This window comes from Pygocentrus nattereri, chromosome 14, assembly GCF_015220715.1.
Source record: "Pygocentrus nattereri isolate fPygNat1 chromosome 14, fPygNat1.pri, whole genome shotgun sequence".
In the NCBI taxonomy this organism is placed as follows: domain Eukaryota; kingdom Metazoa; phylum Chordata; class Actinopteri; order Characiformes; family Serrasalmidae; genus Pygocentrus; species Pygocentrus nattereri.
Genome location: NC_051224.1, coordinates 11,652,819 through 11,672,629, shown reverse-complemented (window position 1 = coordinate 11,672,629; position 19,811 = coordinate 11,652,819). Strand labels below are relative to the sequence as shown.

Sequence of the window (19,811 nt, the reverse complement as noted above, 5' to 3'; positions counted from 1 at the left end):
ACAGTCATATTCAAAAGTTTGTGCATCACTGATCAAATTACGTGTTGATTTTGTTTAATTGCAGAATTGGGAAAAAAATAATAAAATGTGGCCATGGTGAAGATTAAACAATTAGGATCTGCACGTATGACAGAATGCTGCTGTTTGTTTCAATAAGCTATGAGTGAGAAATAATTCATACCATATTACAGCATGCTTTTTTATATAGCATGCTTTTTTTTTATCACTAATAAGAAGCGTGATTTGACAGAGCAGTCTAAGACCAGTCATATGTGCATCCAGAAATCTGCTCTCAAAAGTGGCCATGAATCAAGCTGAGTTTTGGCTCTGTCATTTTTAAAAATAGAATGGAGAATAGAGAGGATGCAGCCTTTAGCATTAGCATTACATTGTGTGGCAGAGAGCCAAACAGCCTGCCCTCCTTCCACTGACACAACCAGTTTTAAAGTTAGAGGTGGATATGGTCAGTGTGGTCAGTCAATAAATTAACAGGAGGGAGTGCTTCCTTTAGACCTTGACGCCTCCATCATTTTCCTCTCCATTACACTGAAAGAAATGATGCGTTACCTCAAATGTGCTCATCATTTCCGCTTGAATAAACATCAACACAGTTTTACCTCTCAGTTCACTTACAATTGGCAATAACTGTTTGATGTACTTTATTTCAGTCATGTAAAAATGATGTACACATCTGGATCATGTCACTTCAGTGCATCCTTTGTTTTCGCAGTCACACATCCTTTATTTAGAAATACTCTCCCCCACTACTCTCTACTTTCTATTCTCTCTCTTTAAGTCTATTCTATCACTCCTTTTTTGTCTCTTTTCCTTCCTCTCCCTTCCATCCATTTTCGTCTTCCTATGGTACGCAGCCCCTCTCAGTCATCCATTGTGAAATTGCTTTCGTTCACCCCCCTCCCATCCCTGCTTTTTCTTCTCTTTTTTTCCAGGACGCATTCTCTCTATTCTTATTCTTGTCATGCCCACAGCTTAGGGAGACAAAAAAAGCAAAAACTGAATCAGTATTCTGCCCCTGTCTGAGATGTGTATGTGTGTGTGTGTGTATAGGTGTGTGTGTGTGTGTGTGTGTGTATATATGTGTGTGTGTGTGTGTGTGTGTGTGTGTGTGTGTGTGTGTGTGTGTGTGTGTATGTATGTGGGTGTGGACAGTAGACTTCTAAGTCTAGTTGTTTTAAAAATCCTTGTGAATAATCATTAGGGCTTTTTCTCACTGAATCAGCAATTTTTGTGTTTTTTTTCCCATATACATATGTATAGGCACACACACACACACACACACACACACACACACACACACATACACACATGCAAGCTATTACACAAATAACACTATCAGGAGAAAAGCACTTTAGAATGTTACCAGAGGATTAATTTGGTTATTATTATGTGAGTATTAGCACTGAAGTGGATTGTCCTACAATTGTCCACACAAATTGACCTATACAGGAGCATGTGTATGTGCCCCTGCTTGCTTTGGCATATTTTCAAGATAGAAAATGTTCTGATTATGTAGGAAACCCAGAGAAAAACAGCCACATGAAGGCCAAGCCACTTTTATTAGTTGCCTTTAATCTCCACTGATTGTAAATGTTATCAGGTCCACTTATCTTATTGGTGCACTTATATACAACCCCAATTCCAATGAAGTTGGGACGTTGTGTAAAACATAAATAAAAACAGAAGACGATGATTTGAGCATTCCTAAACTTTCCCAGTGTTTTGTTGCCCCTGTCCCAACTTCTTTGGATTGTGTTGCAGGCATCAAATTCAAAATGAGTGAATATTTGCAAAAAACAATAAAGTTTGAACATTAAATATCTTGTCTTTGTAGTGTATTCAATTGAATATAGGTTGAAAAGGATTTGCAAATCATCGTATTCTGTTTTTATTTATGTTTTACACAACGTCCCAACTTCATTGGAACTGGGGTTGTAGATCATGTTGGGCATAGCAGGTTTTTGAAAAGCTTGAAATAGCTTATTTAAATGGGAAAATACACGTATTACAATCTCTAATAAAGGGTTTGTTAAACAGCACTGCAATTTATTTGTGTGTGAACATCACAACCAACAATGCATATACATTTTCTAAGTTGCTTCTCCCACAGGGTCGCGGGGGGATTGATGGAGCCTATCCCAGCGGTCATAGGGCGGAAGGCAGAATACACCCTGGTCAGGTCGCCAGACCATCGCAGGGCAGACAGACAAACACTCACTCCCAGGGGCAATTTAGCACGACCAATTGGCCTGACTGCATGTATTTGGACTGTGGGAGGAAACCGGAGAACCCGGAGGAAACCCATGCAGACACGGAGAGAACATGCAAGCTCCACACAGAGAGGACCCCGGTCACCTGGCTGTAGGAATCGAATCCAGGCCCTCCTCGCTGTGAGGTGACAGCACTACCCACCATGCCACCATGTCACCCGCAACGCATATCATGAAAGAATATTTTTTTAAAGTGTTCTATAATGTATCTTAGAACAAAATCCTTCAATCACTACACTGACGTTCCTCTGTTTACCTGCATAATTTGTGAACATTTATTTATCCTGCTCCTCAATGGCTTTGATGCCTCCACAATATGCTCCCACAATGCACCTGAATGTAAGTTTCCTAACAGTTGCCTAAGTTTCCTAATTTTTTTTAAATTAAAGTGTCATTGTTAATGTTTCAAATGTTCCATATAGTCAATATATGGAACCGAAGCTGCAAAAAGCAAACTATTTTGATTATACTCTTTTCATGACAACACAAACAACAATACATTTACATATGTCCACCAATTCAGTTTAGTCCCACCCCCTTCTCACTGTGTGTTCCAGCCTGGACAGCTTTTTGAATCAAGCACAATAAAGAGCAGCCAATTAGAACCAACACATATTCAAATATAGCAATCTGAACAGCACAGAAACAAAAATAAAGAGAGCTGGAAAATGCCAACAATGAAGCTTATCACTCAAATTGTGTGTAGCTATGCTTACATTCTGCACGCAGTGATAAAGAGAAAGATGCATTAATAAGTGAAGTTTTTCCCACCAAAACATTGTACAGGGGTGTTATTTTACTCCAGCTCAGAAAAGAGATTCTGCGGAACGGTAACACATACTGTTAGAGCATATTGCGGCTGCACCATGGCATATTTGGCACCTCAGCATTGGCTGCTGCCATTGTAAAAAGAAGTCACATGCTGATCTCCCTCAGATGAATATGCATGAGGTAGAGAGGTGTTTTTTATGCATCATGCATCACACATACAGCCCATGAAGTCCTCATTTAGGCTTGTGCTCTGGTTTTGTACGTAACACATGGGCAGAATGCCTCTGATTTGCACCTGAAACTGATGCAAAAGGTATAGTACGTTGGGCCATTATTGTCACTGCTGGGCTGAAAATAGTCCACCGAACAAAATATCCAGTCAACAGCGTCCTGTGACCAGAAACTGACCATAGGTGGGCCAACAAGGTAAGTGTGTCTAATAGAGTGGACAGTAAGTGTACACAGTGTTTAATAACTGCAGTAACACTGCTCTATCTAATCCTCTTGCATCTCTACCATCTCAGTGTCACCGCTGAGAATGATTCATCTGCCAAAAAATACTTGCTCAGTGGTGACCCTGCAAGATCCAGACCAACACATACTGCTGACAAACAGATGAACTACAATCTGTAATTGTAGAATGCACATTACAGTAAGCAGATCCGATGAAATGGATAATGAGTGTAGATACAAGATGTAAAAAAGCAGTGCTATTGATGTGAGCATGTGTGTGTTTGCATGTTTATGCATCCAGACACATTGCCAGTGATAGCACTATTATAACAACATCATCAGCATTCAGAATAAGTGCACCAGCACTGATATACATTCACTATGTGGGTGTGTGTCTTGTTGCAGTCTTGCGGTCACACTTTTGTCAGGCCTTACAGCAATACAGCAAACTCCATTCTGACCTTGCAGCAAAAACACTCACATACACACACACACAGTTTTTCTCACTCTGCCGCACAGCTTGAGCCCTGAGCTAACATAGTATGTCAAGTACTTCACAAAGGATGAGAGAGAGAGAGAGAGAGAGAGAGAGAGAGAGAGAGAGAGAGAGAGAGAGAGAGAGAGAAAACAAGGGTTTACTTGTGTAAAGCCGATAAATATAATTTAATTATTTCATTGAGAAAAAGAGAAAAAGAGTTGACTATATGGCAGTATGAATTTCTGTATACATTAGAGATAGTTGGCTCTATATGACATGTGTGTTACTGTGTACAGTAATACACACCACCACTTCAGGGAGAAGCAAGAGCCCAATGCTTTTGTTACAATAAAAGAGAGAAAAAAGATTTTATATATATATATATATATATATATATATATATATATATATATATATATATATATATATATATATATATATATATATATATATACAAAGAGAGAAAGAGAGAGAGAGAGAGAGAGAAAGAGAGAGAGAGAGAGAGCAAGAAGAAAGCAAAATAATAATGAAAGATATTATAATGTACAAATATGATTAGTGATTAGTTTAGTGATTCTAGCTACACAGCTTAGACTGTCCCATCACAATGTTTCCATTGTCCATTTGCAAACTTCTGACAAGACTCACCTCCCTCAGTAATCACTGTTATGTCCATTAAACTTTCAGCTCAGGTTACCTCCTAAAATTTGTTGCACTTGTGCCAACAGACTAAAAAGTTCAGTAGTACAAAGGAAAATAGAAGCAAACAGTGGGTGCTATGCTGCCCTGTTTAATCTGACAGAGTCCTTAAGTTAAGTGATTTTAAGATTTTTATTTATTGCTAGACTAAAATGATAAGCAAGTACAGTACAACAGATGACGCTCAGCTTATCTTAGTACCCGCTGGCTGCCTGTTAAAAGTGTTGATACTGAGCTGTGACTGTGGTCTTCAACATAGTTTAATTCAAAACCTTTTCAGTTTTAGGATGAAATAAAAACACATACAAAAAAACTCAATACTCCAGCTGATCAAGATGATCAGTGTGTCAGACACTGCACATTCCTCATTAACTTTACCTTTCCCCATACCTGGCTCTCCTGTGTTTGTGTGGGTTTCTATAAAGCCTGTACTAAAGCCTTCGTGACACTCTTCAGTGCTGCATTATATATTATTTATCAGCAGACTGTTATCAACTCAGAGTTAACTACTCAACTGGAGTAGCATGATGTGACACTGTTCCAGGCCCACATGTTTATGTCTTATTTAATTCAGGCTTAAGGCTGCCTCGATAGTGGTGGCCCTGTGCTTAAATCAAAGATCTACACTAACTCTCATTGACCCCTATTTTACACTATCAGTTATATATCAGTTATACACTAACTCTCAATGAACCCTAGTGTACACTATCAGTTATACATTAACTCTCATTGTCCCCTAATTTACACTATCAACTATACATCAGTTATACACTGACTCTCAATGACCCCTAGTGTACACTATCAACTATGCATCAGTTATACACTAACTCTCAATGACCCCTAGTGCACACTAACAGTTATATATCAGTTATACATTAACTCTCATTGTCCCCTAATTTACACTATCATTTATATATCAGTTACACACTAACTCTCAATGACCCCTAGTGTACACTATCAGTTATATATCAGTTATACATTAACTCTCATTGTCCCATAATTTACACTATCATTTATATATCAGTTATACCCTAACTCTCAATGACCCCTAGTGTACATTATCAGTTATATATCAGTTATACATTAACTCTCATTGTCCCATAATTTACCCTGTCAGTTATATATCTGTTATACACTAACACACAATGACCCTTAGTGTACACTATCAACTATACATCAGTTATACACTAACTCTCAATGACCCCTAGTGCACACTAACAGTTATATATCAGTTATACATTAACTCTCATTGTCCCCTAATTTACACTATCATTTATATATCAGTTACACACTAACTCTCAATGACCCCTAGTGTACACTATCAGTTATATATCAGTTATACATTAACTCTCATTGTCCCATAATTTACACTATCATTTATATATCAGTTATACCCTAACTCTCAATGACCCCTAGTGTACATTATCAGTTATATATCAGTTATACATTAACTCTCATTGTCCCATAATTTACCCTGTCAGTTATATATCTGTTATACACTAACACACAATGACCCTTAGTGTACACTATCAACTATACATCAGTTATACACTAACTCTCAATGACCCCTAGTGTACACTATCAGTTATATATCAGTTATACATTAACTCTCATTGTCTCCTAATTTACCCTATCAGTTATAGATCAGTTATACACTAATGCTCAATGACCCTTAGTGTACACTATCAACCACATATCAGTTATACACTAACTCTCACTGACCCCTAGTTTACACAGTCAGTTATACACTAACCCTCAATGTCCCCTATTTTACAATATCAGTTATATATCAGTTATATGCTAACCCTCAATGCTCCCTAGTTTACACCCTAGTATAACTATCAATAATACACTACTGTCACAGTATCTCCACCCTGACTCCACCTTAGTACCTTCTTATCATTATTCATTTCTTTAATTGGTTATATTTAACCATATACAGCAGTGGGTAGTGTATGTCCTTTGGATAGTTTTGTAAGTGTTTTGCCTGTCTCAGCCATTATGTCCTTAGTTAATGAATTATGGTGAATTTACCTGTCCCTTTTTTCTCGTCCCTGGAGCTAATGTCTTTGATTTATCTGTGTGGAAAGCGTAGATAAACTCTGATTGGATTTCTGCTGAATTACACAGAATACCATTGGTCCTCAGAAGATGAAACGATGGACAGTGATTCACTGACTAATGATGCTTCAACAACATCTTTGTTGTCATCATCATCATCATCATCATTTTCATCCATGGAAGAAGCATCAGTGATCTTACTTTGTCAGACTTCAGTGCAGAATTTTTTTTCCCAAACAGCGAGGCAAGCATTTCTGTTCCCTCACATCTCTCTAATAGGCTGAATTAGAAATGGCGCTCTCTCTAATCCATGTGCTCATGCTGCTCTCCTTCAGCTTTTTCTTTTCTACTCACCATCTCAGGTTTGCAGCCTGGTCACGATCCTCAGGGTCATTCGCCTATAGCTTTCCTTTTACTGTGCAGGTTTAAAGGATAGTAAAACCTTTGATGGGTTTTATTCAGACTACTTGACTGTATCTCAAAACGTCAGAAGGTACATTACAGAGTTCCTCATTAAAAATTGAAATAATATGAAAAAGACAGATAAGAACAATATTATGTGCAATAGACATGATATTAAAAAGCCCCAATTTAGTGTATTCTCTGGGTCAACTGTACTGGTACTATTATAAGAAAATCTCCAAAACACTTTATAAGGGGAGAAAAAAAAACATTTTTTAACTTAACATATCTTTATTTATTTATTTAGAATGTTTTTCCCCAGTTTTCTCCCCAATTTAGTCATATCCAATTCCATCAACTAGTTGGGACTTCCTCAATCACAGAATACCACCAGCACTAAGAGGGCAAAGGCTAGTACAGGTTTCCTCCAAGTCCTGTGAAGCCAGTCACAGCATCGTTTTGGACGTGTAGATGGTTGTGCCTCTTGGGAGCCCCAACTTAACCTATCTCAATATGACTTAGAAAAGTCTATTAAACTTTTTAGAATTATGGTGAACTTAATTGTTTAACAATAGTAATTAAGCTATGAGTTACAAGGTTTACTTACAATAGTAATGATACGCACTGGTGGAATAAGATCTTGCACCTCCTAAACAGTAACTTCTCAGCAAAAGGACAAAAAACTCTTAACTTTAAATGTACAATACTGTGCAACAGTCAGAGATCACGTTTCATATATTTGATTTCCAATCAAAATGGCCTTTATGTACAAGTAATACATTTTTAGCAGATATTTTTGAGGAGATTAAATGAAACAGAAAGTCAAGGCCTAATTTCCAAAACTAGAGAAAGAAATAGAAAAAATGGGATATCTAACAACCGTGCTAGATCAAGTAGATCACCAAAGCATCTTTGAGAGAACAAACAAAGCAAATCACATGAAGGAGCTACTGGTGTATTTTTATTTTTATATTATATTTTTAGTTGTTGGGGCTTCTGTATACTTTTCTGTACAATTTATTTATTTAGTGCCATTTTTCTGATTTTAAAATTTGCGACAGGGGGTCTATTTTTTCCAAGTATCTGGGCCTATTTCTATTGGTCCATTATTAACATAACAATCACTTACTAGTGAGAGGGCAGCTTTACTACGTAGAGGGCAGCTTTTAAATGGTGTAAAAATAATAAACACTGAAAGAATGAGGTTTTTGTGAAGAAATGTAACTTCATATTAACAAGTAACTTTAAGAGTCAATGTCAAGACCAACATGCGGGTCATCTTTCACGTCACCTGTCATACACTTTTCACTTCCTTTCTGACATAGAAAGCAGGCCAAATACAAAGCCATACACTCAGGATTGCTCACACAGGTCAGGTTCTCATTGGCCTCTTGCAGAATCAAGTGAAATCTGATTCGCCCTTAGTGAATAAGGCTGAAGACCACTGGTCCCATAAGCATGGGGGGGTAGGCCCAAGGTTAATTATATTGGGTCATTTTGGTCTGAATTCCTTTGTGGATCCCTTGACAAAGTTAATTTCTGTGTGTTCAGCAGGGACACCATCAAAAGTGACACCAGCTCCATCCGACTGAGAAAATGGCTCCAAGGTCAAAATCCTTCAGCACATCTAACTGACCAAAAGTGTCTTTGTGCAGTAACAAACTTCAGTTCTGTATTGGAAAATTTGGGAATAACCAGCCAAAAATTGTTTATGTTTCTCTCCCTCTCTTTCTCTCTCTGATGATTCTGTTCTCACTCTCTTGTTTCCATTGACCGAATGAACAACTGACCTCTGTCAGAGAGAAAGAGAAAGAGCAAAACTGTGTGTGCCAGGCTGCCTCGTGCCATCTCTTTTGAACGCTCCCATTTTTAAAGACTACACCTGAAGTGGGTCACTTTAAGGCGTTTATTTAAGGCAAACCTTTTCATAATTTGACAAAATGAGCAGAGAACTGAAGACTGTTTTAGCCCACTTTCCCCAGCAGACTTCTGCCTAAGCACTGACCTCATTTAGGAGGTCAGGGATTGGTTAATTGGAGCCCCTGACTCATGGAATGCTATGGCGACCTCGGTGTCATCTAAAGTTAGACTCCACCTCCCTGACCTCCGAGCCTTGGTAAAAATATATGCCCTAAAAATGCAACAAAGAGCTTAAAATAGACCTACTCTCTTGCAAGGATCTCTTATTTCAACTGAGAAGGAGTTTGTAGTGTGGAGAGTGGGCCAAGGGACATAAAGAAAGAAAGGAAGAGAGAGAGAGAGAGAGAGAGAGAGAGAGAGAGAGATATGGACAATTACGGATAAGGATATGACCATTTAATGTGTCCTGAAACACCACAATCTCACCTCAATCTCACTCTCTCTCTTATGCTCTTTCTCTCTACCACTTTTAAAACATTAAACTACGAGTATTTTCTCATTAATAAATCATATTTACAAGTGAAGAGCTAATAGTTACTTGTGAACTGCTGAGAGTTCAACAACGTTGTTGGTGTAAAAAAAATGTTAGTGTGGGTCCATTCAGTTCTGAATGGGTAATTAGCAGGTGATTGTTATGACTCAAATCCAGCTGAGATGCCAAACTCTGGCATCAAACATGCAACTTGTCCCTTTCAAAGACAGTCAATATTTTCCTTGGTTGTGACAGCAAAATTACAGTGACTCTGCATAACTCAAATCTGGCTGGCGGTGTGCCAAGCAAAGCCATGGTAACTAAGGCCAATGAAAGAGAGCGCCTGTGACTCAATCAGTGCACAATCTTTTACAAATTACACATATTTAATGGCTTCTGAGGTCACACCTTCTCATAAATGCACATTTATGAATATGTATTTCAACAGCAAGGTGACACTGGCTGTGCTATTTAGACTAAAAGTTATGCTAAACTGCTGTAGTCCTAATAGGCCCTTATCTGGCTGGTTTGAATTATGAGAGCCCTGTGCATGAATGCTGACCATGGCCTTTTACACTGCATGTCCATTTGACCTTGGCAACTTCTAGCATGCTTTACTTTGCCTGAAGAGTTGCGATGAAAAGGATTCTCCACCACAGAGAGCTGAAGCCTGCTGACAGTTCAGGACCCAAGAGTCGCACCTCTTTAAACGCTAAGGATCTGTCAGTGTACAGACCAACATCCATACTCAACAAAACAACTACTGGAAATATATCAACATAAATTTCAGGTAATAAAGTATGTATATCTGGATTCTACTGAACAGAACATAATTGCATTAAAGTCATAGAACAGTTAATATCTTTGGGTTCGTATGACCACATTATGTATAGTAGTTTCAAAATAGTTACAGAGTAATTAATTTATTGGTGATTAGTTATAGAATAAGAATTAAGATTAATAACTGAACAAAAAGCCTTAATTTCTCAAAAAGTGGGCATAAAACAAAGCTCAATGCATCGCATAGACTTTCTAAACTTTCTATATAATTAATTCGTTGAATAAGATCATTCATAGTGATCTGATGTGAAGTAATGCAGCTTGGATTTCTTTACAGGGATCTCAATGTCTACAAAGCAAATACAGTGAATGTCTGCATAATCCGTAACGACCAGTGAACCTACATGACTTTAGAGTAAATACAGTAAAGAGTCGAGACCTGTAAGTGAATCTGAAGTAGAAATTATGTTTGGTTACTATCACTGTTATTGACAGTGATTCTGAATGGTAATTTTCATTACACAGTGAACACTGTCTTGTAATGATAAGCACACACACACACACACACAGTTATCTTCACATCTCTGTGTTAAACATTCTAAAAGAGACCTGCTCACACAAGCTGTGTTTCCTATAGTAACTCATATTTCTATAGGACTTCTAATGAAGTAACATTTATACACTACACGTTATACATTAACACATTAAAAAAAGTATGTATTCAATTTATTTGCACATAATTTACACATAAACAAACTATATTACAAATGATGCGCAGATGTGAAGCAAGTCAATTCAGGGCAATTCTTTCAGCATTTGTCAGATCTGTTTGCATTTGTATGGAAGAGAAGGCTCTGTTGCTGAGTTTGATCTAGAAGCTGCCTACGTACTATACATACTAAAACATACACTTTCTATACAGAGCAAAAGCAAGAACTCGCATTTTCTATCTGCCAATGCTCAATTAGTGTCAACTGTCCGAACACGCTCTCTCTCCTACACTCACACCTACACACACACAAACAAACTGCCAAGAAACCATTAGAAGCTGCTTACCCACCTACCCACCACACACTGTACTCCACTATAAACCACTCCACAGCTCACACACACTGCCCAACCACACACAGCACAATACGCCGCCCACGTACCCAAACAGGGACTTAATAAAGACATTTATGAGGAGTTTCTGAGCTAAAAGTATTTAAAATGGACAGTTCATTAGGATTCACACAAAAGTTTGGCCAAAAAATTCATTTTAATATTTTCTGCTTCTTAATTGCCAATAATATCCTCTGAAAGAAGCTTTGAGTAATTTTTCTCTGATTCTTTCTTATGCAAGCATAGATTTTGTCAATTTTTCTAGATAACAGTGTTTCAGAAACCACATAAGCAAGTGTTTCAGAAACCACATTGCAGTTTATGGCAAGTGTGTGATGATTATTGGCATGCAGTGTGCATGATGCTAATTAGCGGCTACAACCACTCACATGTGTTCTCACATTAGGCATGTAGCGTAAGTGTAAAACCAAAGAAGCAAAATGTATATGTCAAGCAAGTCTTTACTATTCAATAAGTGTGTATTAAAACTTTGGGCCCTGACCATTTAAGAGGTTAACTATACAGTTTAATGCAGGAGGACAAATAACTGGAGTTCCAAAAGCACACAATAAGAACTTATCCAGTCAAACAACACATACTCACACAAACAAGGTCTTGGCAAGTAATTTGTTTTGGATTGGTAATCTGGAATGCAGTCAGAGTGGCTAAAGTGACTGTGATTTCATTAATGTGCACGAGAGAGAGAGATATAGAGAGAGATATATATATATATAGAGAGAGAGAGAGAGAGAGAGAGAGAGATTGGGGAGGGGAGCTGATATCCACTTCATTAACCACAGCAAGCAGCTTGCCTGCAGGAATGATGCATCTTACACACACTCTGGCACACACACGCACACACTTACTTTCGTGCTATCACTGCAGAATGTCTCCGCCGAGTGAAGCTCTGACAATAATGACAACTTCAGTAGCTGACACTCAGCCTCAAGAACACACACACACACACACACACACACACACACACACACACGCATGCACGCACGCACGCACGCACACAGTGCTGCATGCATCACTGAATACTCGTCAGTCCTGAGAGACACACTAATGTGTCAGCAGCAGTGCAGCGATTCAGGCTGCGATGCAGCAATACAACCTCCAACATCACTCTTTCTCTCTCTCTCTCTCTCTCTCTCTCTCTCTCTGTTCTATGTGTCCTCTCTCACCTCTCTAATCTTCTCTCATAGTCTTTTTCTCTCCCTCACATTCAGATTTGGATTCTTATACACATTCGGATTCAAAAAGAATCCGGAATAAATGTTGGCAAAGCAAAGAAAGCAACAGTATAAGTATTTTAAGTGTTATAAGTGATTATTACATTAAAAATGAATAGTCTCTCATCCCCCCCCGCCCTCTCTCTCTCTCTCTCTCTCTCTCTCTCTCTCTCTATATATATATATATATATATATATATATATATATATATATATATATATATATATATATATATATATATATATATATATATTCAGAAGGATTGCTTACTGTTAAAAGTTCTAATAATCCTGAAAATAAGTTCATACAAAGTCTGTCTCTATTACTCAAACACAGATACCTCCTTTTGCCTTTCTCTATCTCTGTTTTTCACACACACTCTTAAACTGGTCACAGTTTTTTGATGCTTCACTTTCCCCATCCTCCTTTCACCCTCCCTTCTTTCGGTCCTGCAAACTCTCTGATACTTATTCAGTTCTCTTCACCCCTGAAGCAGGCATACTCACATGCTCACTCCAACACTCCAACACACACATGCACACTGCTCATTGTGTGGTGTCAAAGGCATTGGGTCCATGCAGCTGTTTCTGCATTGACAATCTGGAGCACAGATTAAGCCAGAGGGTGTGAGAGAAGGGGGTTGTTTGAAATGAGGCAGAGTGAGAGAGAAAGAGTGACGAAGAAAGAGGGCAAGAGAGAGTGTGAGAGAGAACCAAATAGAGACAGAAGGAGACAGGGAAAGACTGAGGGAGAAAGAAAGTGAGAGATAGTAGGAGGAAACACAGGCAAAGCAAGGAATAGAGAGACAGAGGAAGAGTGAAGGAGAAATACAGTGAGTGAGAGAGGAAGCAAAGATGATTGACACTATGAGAAAGAAAGAAAGAATGAATGAAAGAGAGAGAGAGAGAGAGAGAGGAGAGAGAGCAAGCAACAGAGACAGAAAGAGAATTCATTGTCACCATCGTCATCATTGACCACCGCCAGCATCCTTTTAACCTTCATCAGTGCTGCATTGAAGCCCTGTAGAGAAGTTTGTGTCCTGCTGATGGACTGTTACTCTGTCACTCTAATGAAACACTGATATTCCGTTTATGTGGACAGAAGATAAGGTGTGAGGTGCCGTCACACTGCTCATTTCTCTTCTGCAATCCATTCATCCTCTACACACACACACGGCGCAGGCTGGCAGAGCTCAGCTGTGGTTTGTGAATGGGGTATTACACACAGATGATAATGCAGCCACACAGGAGTCTCACCGTTTCTCTCACTCTCTCTGTGCTTTTGTCTCTCGCTCATTGTCGTCTGCTTTCTCTTACCATTAGTTCTCTCTTAATCACCACTATCTATTTCTGCCTATCCTTGTGAGTATACCATATACTCTCTCTGACTTTCCCACTCTTGTTCTCATTCACAACATCCCTCTCTCTCTCTTTCCACCTCCCCTTCCGCTGCATTCAACTGTCCTGCAGCCCTTAATGCTCTCAGTCTCTACAAATGCTGCAACTCTATTCTCTCTTTTCCTCTCTTCTTTCTCTCTTGTTTTCCTTTACTCTGTCATGCTTTCCTATTCTATCTCTTTCTCTCCTTTTGTCTCTTCCTTTCTATTCTCCTTTCATATTTTATCCTGTCCTTTGCTCTCCTCTCTTGTCCTGTTCTTTCCTTTCCTCTCATATCCCTTCCTTTCCTTTGCAATCTTATGCTCTTCTCTGTTACTCTTTTCTTCTCTCCTTTCTTTTCCTGTTTTCTCCTCTTGTTACTTTTCCCCTAATTCTTTCTTTTCTCCTGTCCTCTTTCCTCTCCTTCCCCTTCCTTTCCTATTTTTTCTTTTCCTTCTCTATTTTCTTTTACTTATTCTTTCATTTCCACGCCTCTTCTTCCTTTTTCTTATCTCCTATCCTTTCCTTTCTTCTCCTCTGTTTGCCTCTCCTCTCCATCTTTCCCCTCTCTCTCATGCACTGTGAAATGTGTGTGTTCTGCCTCTTACCCGGTGTGGAGTGTTTGTGTCCTGGCTTGAGCGCAGCAGCTGGACGATCTTGTGCGAGAGCGTGGCGTATGGAGGTGTGCACACAGGCGGCCAAAATGTCCAGGACCCACTGAGAGGAAGAGAGAAAGAGAGAAACAAAAGACAGAGAGAAAGAAGAGAGAAGAGAAAAAGAAGAAGAAGAAGGAGAAACAGAGAGAGAGAAAGAGAGAGAGAGAGACAGAGCAGGAGGGAGAGGGAGTGCTGACTGGTTGGAGGTGCGATGAAGGGGAGAGAGAGAGCGAGAGAAAGATAAAGGGAAACAGGGAGGGAGGGAGGAGAGAAAGAGAGAGAGACAGAGAGGGAGAGAGAGTGTGTGAGGGTGAGAGAGAGAGCTACTGAAAAAGTGGCAGAGAGAGAGGTAGTGAAAGCAAGACAGAAAGTGATAGAGTTTTAAAAGAGAGAAAGATGTAGAGAGAGAAGCAGATCGAGAGTGGTAGTGTACAGAGTCGGAGAGAGAGTGATAGATTCAGAGAGAGCAAGGGAGAGAGAGTGATACTGAGAAAGAGAGGGAGACAGGGTGGTGAGAGAGGTTAAGAATGAGTAAGAGAGAGAGAGAAAGAGAGATAGAGAGAGTGAGCAAGAGAGATAGAGAGAGAGAGAGAGAGAGGGGGGGGGGTGCTAGTTTGGGACAGCAGGGATTGTGTGATGCTTAAATGTTTAAGAGAAGAGAGCCTGGGATAAAAGAGAAAGAAAAAGAAAGAAGAGCCTGGGATAAAAGAGAGCAAAAAAGAAAACACAGAATTATCAGTCTACAATCACAGAGAGCAATAGGAATAAAAGAAAAGCACTGAAGAAAAGTGAAAAAGTCACAAAGGAAACGAGGGACAAGAGAGATAAAGAGGATAAAAGGGAAGAAATGATTCAAAGGCAAGTTAGTCTGACCTGAGGGCACTGCCACTAGATAATACCACTCTCAGAAAAAAAGAGGCCAGTAAATGCAGGATGACACGCAAGAAGAGCCTGAGAGAGAGCCAGACCAAAAGAAAAAGAGAGAGTGATATACATTATGATAACGTCCACATTATCTGAATCATGGGTGAATGGACACATTGAGGTCAGTGTAGCTTAGCTGGGGTCTTGAAACACATCCACACACATACACACACAGCTGGAGGTCAGATACACTCAGACAGCACTTACATAGTCACTTCCATACATCGCTGCAGCTACAGGCGTAAATTAGCTACGGTTATGCACTTGTGCCCCGCATTGCTCTCATTAGTGTTATCACTAATTAACATCATTACAGGTTTCAATGCTACAGATACAGGTGCTATAAAGAAAAAGGGTTTACTGCTCGAATAATATCACTGTAAATAAATGCTAAACCTTCACTCAACAAATGTTCAGGCTTGATCAGCTTTAACTGTGGCAGGCTCCAAGTGAGGGGACTACAGCACTCATAGCAACACCAGGGTTGTACTGTAGGCATCAGGATGCTCTGCAGAGTACCTACATCAAGGTGAATCTAATTAGTTGTCTTTTTGGGGGTTGGGCAGCCTACCATGGGTGATAAAATTCTGTGAAGTCTGTGGTCCAACTAACTGAAGCGCAGTAAAAACAAAAGAAGAGGCTGTCTCTCAGCTTTACAGATCAGTGGCAAAAATCGTATTTAACATGAAAGGAATATGCAGCTTTTCCAGGCGTGGAAATTTAGAGTGCATTCTTCATTTCAAATGCTGTTTATTTTAAATGTGGGTGAAAGGTCACACCATAAAGATAGGGAACATGTAGTTTCATGTCATGATATTAAATAACTGTTAAGATGGTGGCAAATCTTTTAATTTCCAATGACTTGGTTAAATTAGCTACAACAACATAGCCTAGCTTGGTACTGCAGCATTGATCCTGTATATACTTGGCAGTAGTCTCTTTCGGCAGGCCCCCAAGTGGCCATACAGCTGGCAGATTGGACAATGGATTTTTAGAATTAATTTAATCAAATAAAATATTTTTCCCTGTAAATGACTCTGTTATCACACTAAATAGAACACTCTGGGCCTGATTCACATTTGAATTTAATTCAACTGCTTAACAAAAAGTCAGATGTAAACACCCCCAAGATGCATTTTAAGTGGATTATGATCAGTCCCCACATTCCCTTTTAGAGGTGGTAAAAGGAATGCGATTTCATCATCCGTATACAAGTACATGAGCAGAGATGTGTCTGCTGAGCACTGACTAGCAGGTGAGACAACCAATAAAACCAAAAATGGATGTCTTTCTGAAAAACTATTCACATCTCTTCACAATGATGCCATGATGAGATAAAACACACTGAAGCTTTCTTGATTTCAAATATCGTGTACAGATGCCACAATGAAAAGGGCATTAAAAAAGCACTTAAACATTTAAGGGTGGGGTTCAATCCCTGCCTACCTCTACACTATACCAAAAAGAGTCCTTGAGCAAGACTCCTAACACTACCTTCACCTATCTGTGTAAAATGATCAAATTGTAAGTCGCTCTGGATAAGAGCATCTGCCAAATTCCATAAATGTAAATGTAAATTTATAAATGTTGACTTGCTTGCTTGTCTATGAAGATAAAAATCCAGTTTTTAAAATGACAAACAACTTCATTGAAAAATATTCCATCAATGTTATTGAAGAAAAATGTGTGGACACTGTGAAACAGGATTAATATCTGAACATGATCTGATCACAGTGATCAAAGCATCATTCAATCAAGATACAGCCTGGTTACACCTGGGATCTTTATACCTATATTAATCAGAAATCATTCCCCCATGCAATACTTAGATTTTCTCATCAGGTTAGTGTAGTGCAAAGCCTGCACATATGTTGTTTTTAATGCATGAAGTTACGGAAAAAGAAGCAGCCATAACTGAAGCATCAAAAGAAAAATATAGGCTACATTCACAGCCGAGAGCAGGGGCAGGGGGATCGTGTACCGTCCTCCACAGGCAGCAAATTGTTTTTCAGCGTTGGTGTTTGTAACCCTGCACTTGAATACACAAGCAGACACTGGTTCATTTAGAGAGAGATGGGAACAATATTGAAAGTTGTAGGTGGACCACACATGACGTTAGGCCATGCATTTACAGACAACATCCAGACACAGAACACATGTAGCTAAGGGGACCGGTTTTACCCTGGTGTGAAGCATGGCCAGCCTTCTGGCAACCCCAGTTATGGGAAGTGAGACGGTCAGCCATCATCAATAAAACAGTCACCAAAGAAAAGCTGTCCTAACTTTTGTGAATCCTTATTATTTATAGTGAAAATCTGTCATCAGCACAAGTACCAATCAGTTAATCAGCATATTTCACTGAAACTGGCTAGTTAATCTTGTTCACCTTTGCTTAAAGAAATTGTGAGCGCTTAGCAAAATGACAATGTTTTTGTTTTTTTTACATAAGATTAAAATGGTGCAGGGAACGAAATAAAGCATTTTGTCTCACACAGCATTACATTACATGAATTAGGCTATGATAACATGCAATGCTGCCATATAACACTGTGCAGACATGCATGCAACATTCTGCATAGAGTGAGATTTACTAATTGATGCAAAACTGATAATTCTGCCAAAATAAGACAAACACATCATGGTGATGAATTATTAGATATCACACCTCACTAATTTGACAGCAACCTAAAAACTTAGCTGATAGCAAGCTGGCTATTTAAAAAAATAGCCTTTAAAAGGCTTCTAATAGCTAACATTAGCATGCTAAACCAAAAACCACAAAATATCTATATTTGAAAATGAATTCTGGAAAAGCAATTACAGTGTCTCAATTCTTATCATTAAAACCGATAATTTTCCTTTTTTTCACTATAATAAAAAAAGAAATTCCCACTGACCCCCTGCAATTATGCCAGCTGACATGTCATTCAACACAATGCTGCTGTAAAGTTCTCTCTCAAACTATGACCAATGTAACAGTTAGAGAACTCGTTAACATCAGGTTGCTGCTGAGGAACGTTACCTGGAAAGCAGATGGACGTCACTTCAACATCAGGTAATGAGGTCTCTACGATGCAGTGAACAAGCTGCCATAGACACCATAACAATAAAGTTGTGAGCTCGAATAAATGTCTTGGCAACATGCCTGTACTGTCTGGGGAGACCATCCTAATTAAAACCTGTTGGTGCAACCGGCCCCTGGCACTTCAACCTAAATTATTTAGGCTGAATGGGATCTTGGCCCAACATTCTATAAAGCTTGTCCAACCTAGCAACAGTTGCTATGAAAGAACCTGCATGTAGGAAGAGCATGAATAGGTCAATTGAATTAAAACAGTCACATTGTATTTTTAGAAGCCAGTTTCCCTGTCATAGATTAGATTTAGTCTAGACTAAATTGTACTGCCAAATATGAATCACTACTGAAAATCTTTTTTAGTCTTAGGCTTAATCTGGTTTTGAGATCAGCCAAATGTTTGCATGTAAAACACAATAATCTCTTCATTAAGATTCCTCCTTTAGCTACACGTGGAAAAACACGCATGCTCCTGGAGAGTAGACTGAAATATTGATTTTGAAAATCTCCACACCGCCTCTGCCTCTCTGTCTCCCCCGAGACTGTGGTGATGTCCTCTAAGCCCTGAAGGTATGTGACCATCCCTGTGTGTGTTTATGTGTGCGCGCTTTGTTGGTTCCAGTGGTGTACGGCCTCTCAATGTGCTGATGAGGAAAAGCTTCTACAGTCCCAGATCAGCTGGGCTCACTAGACCTCTGAGGATGTGTCTTGCATTTTGTACTTTGCAGTTAGCCTCTAGGCAAGTCCTCCATGTAGACTGTATTTGTTTTCAGAAAAAATGTATGTATTTTTGAAAATCACCTTTACTGCAGTATTTGGCTAACAAGTGAGTTTCAAGGCCAATACATTTTGTCTTATATACTGTAATATAACTATCATCTGAATTACGAGGTGGGTAGATGATGGAAATAGGACCATTATTACACACAGCTTATGCTATGTGCAAGGATAGACCAGAAACCTCACCAAAATACTCCATGCAATATACACTATGTTGCCAAAAGTATTCGCTCGTCTGCCTTCACACGCATATGAACTTGAATGACATCTCATTCTTAATCCAGAGGGTTTAATGATGTCAGCCCACCCTTTGCAGCTATAACAGCTTCAACTATTCTGGG

General features: G+C 39.1%; 1 protein-coding gene across 2 annotated transcripts in view; it reads right to left on the bottom strand.

Moving 5' to 3' along the window:
• Nucleotides 1–14,879, bottom strand: part of pvalb6 (parvalbumin 6) — a 57,213-nt gene extending 42,334 nt beyond the window's left edge. The window contains exon 1 of one of the 2 annotated variants that reach the window (XM_017684379.2): nt 14,643–14,879. The gene's annotated coding sequence lies outside the window, so the exon portion shown is untranslated. The remainder of the gene's footprint in view (nt 1–14,642) is intronic. The other variant, XM_017684389.2, reaches the window with a different exon arrangement.
• Nucleotides 14,880–19,811: the final 4,932 nt, after the last annotated feature.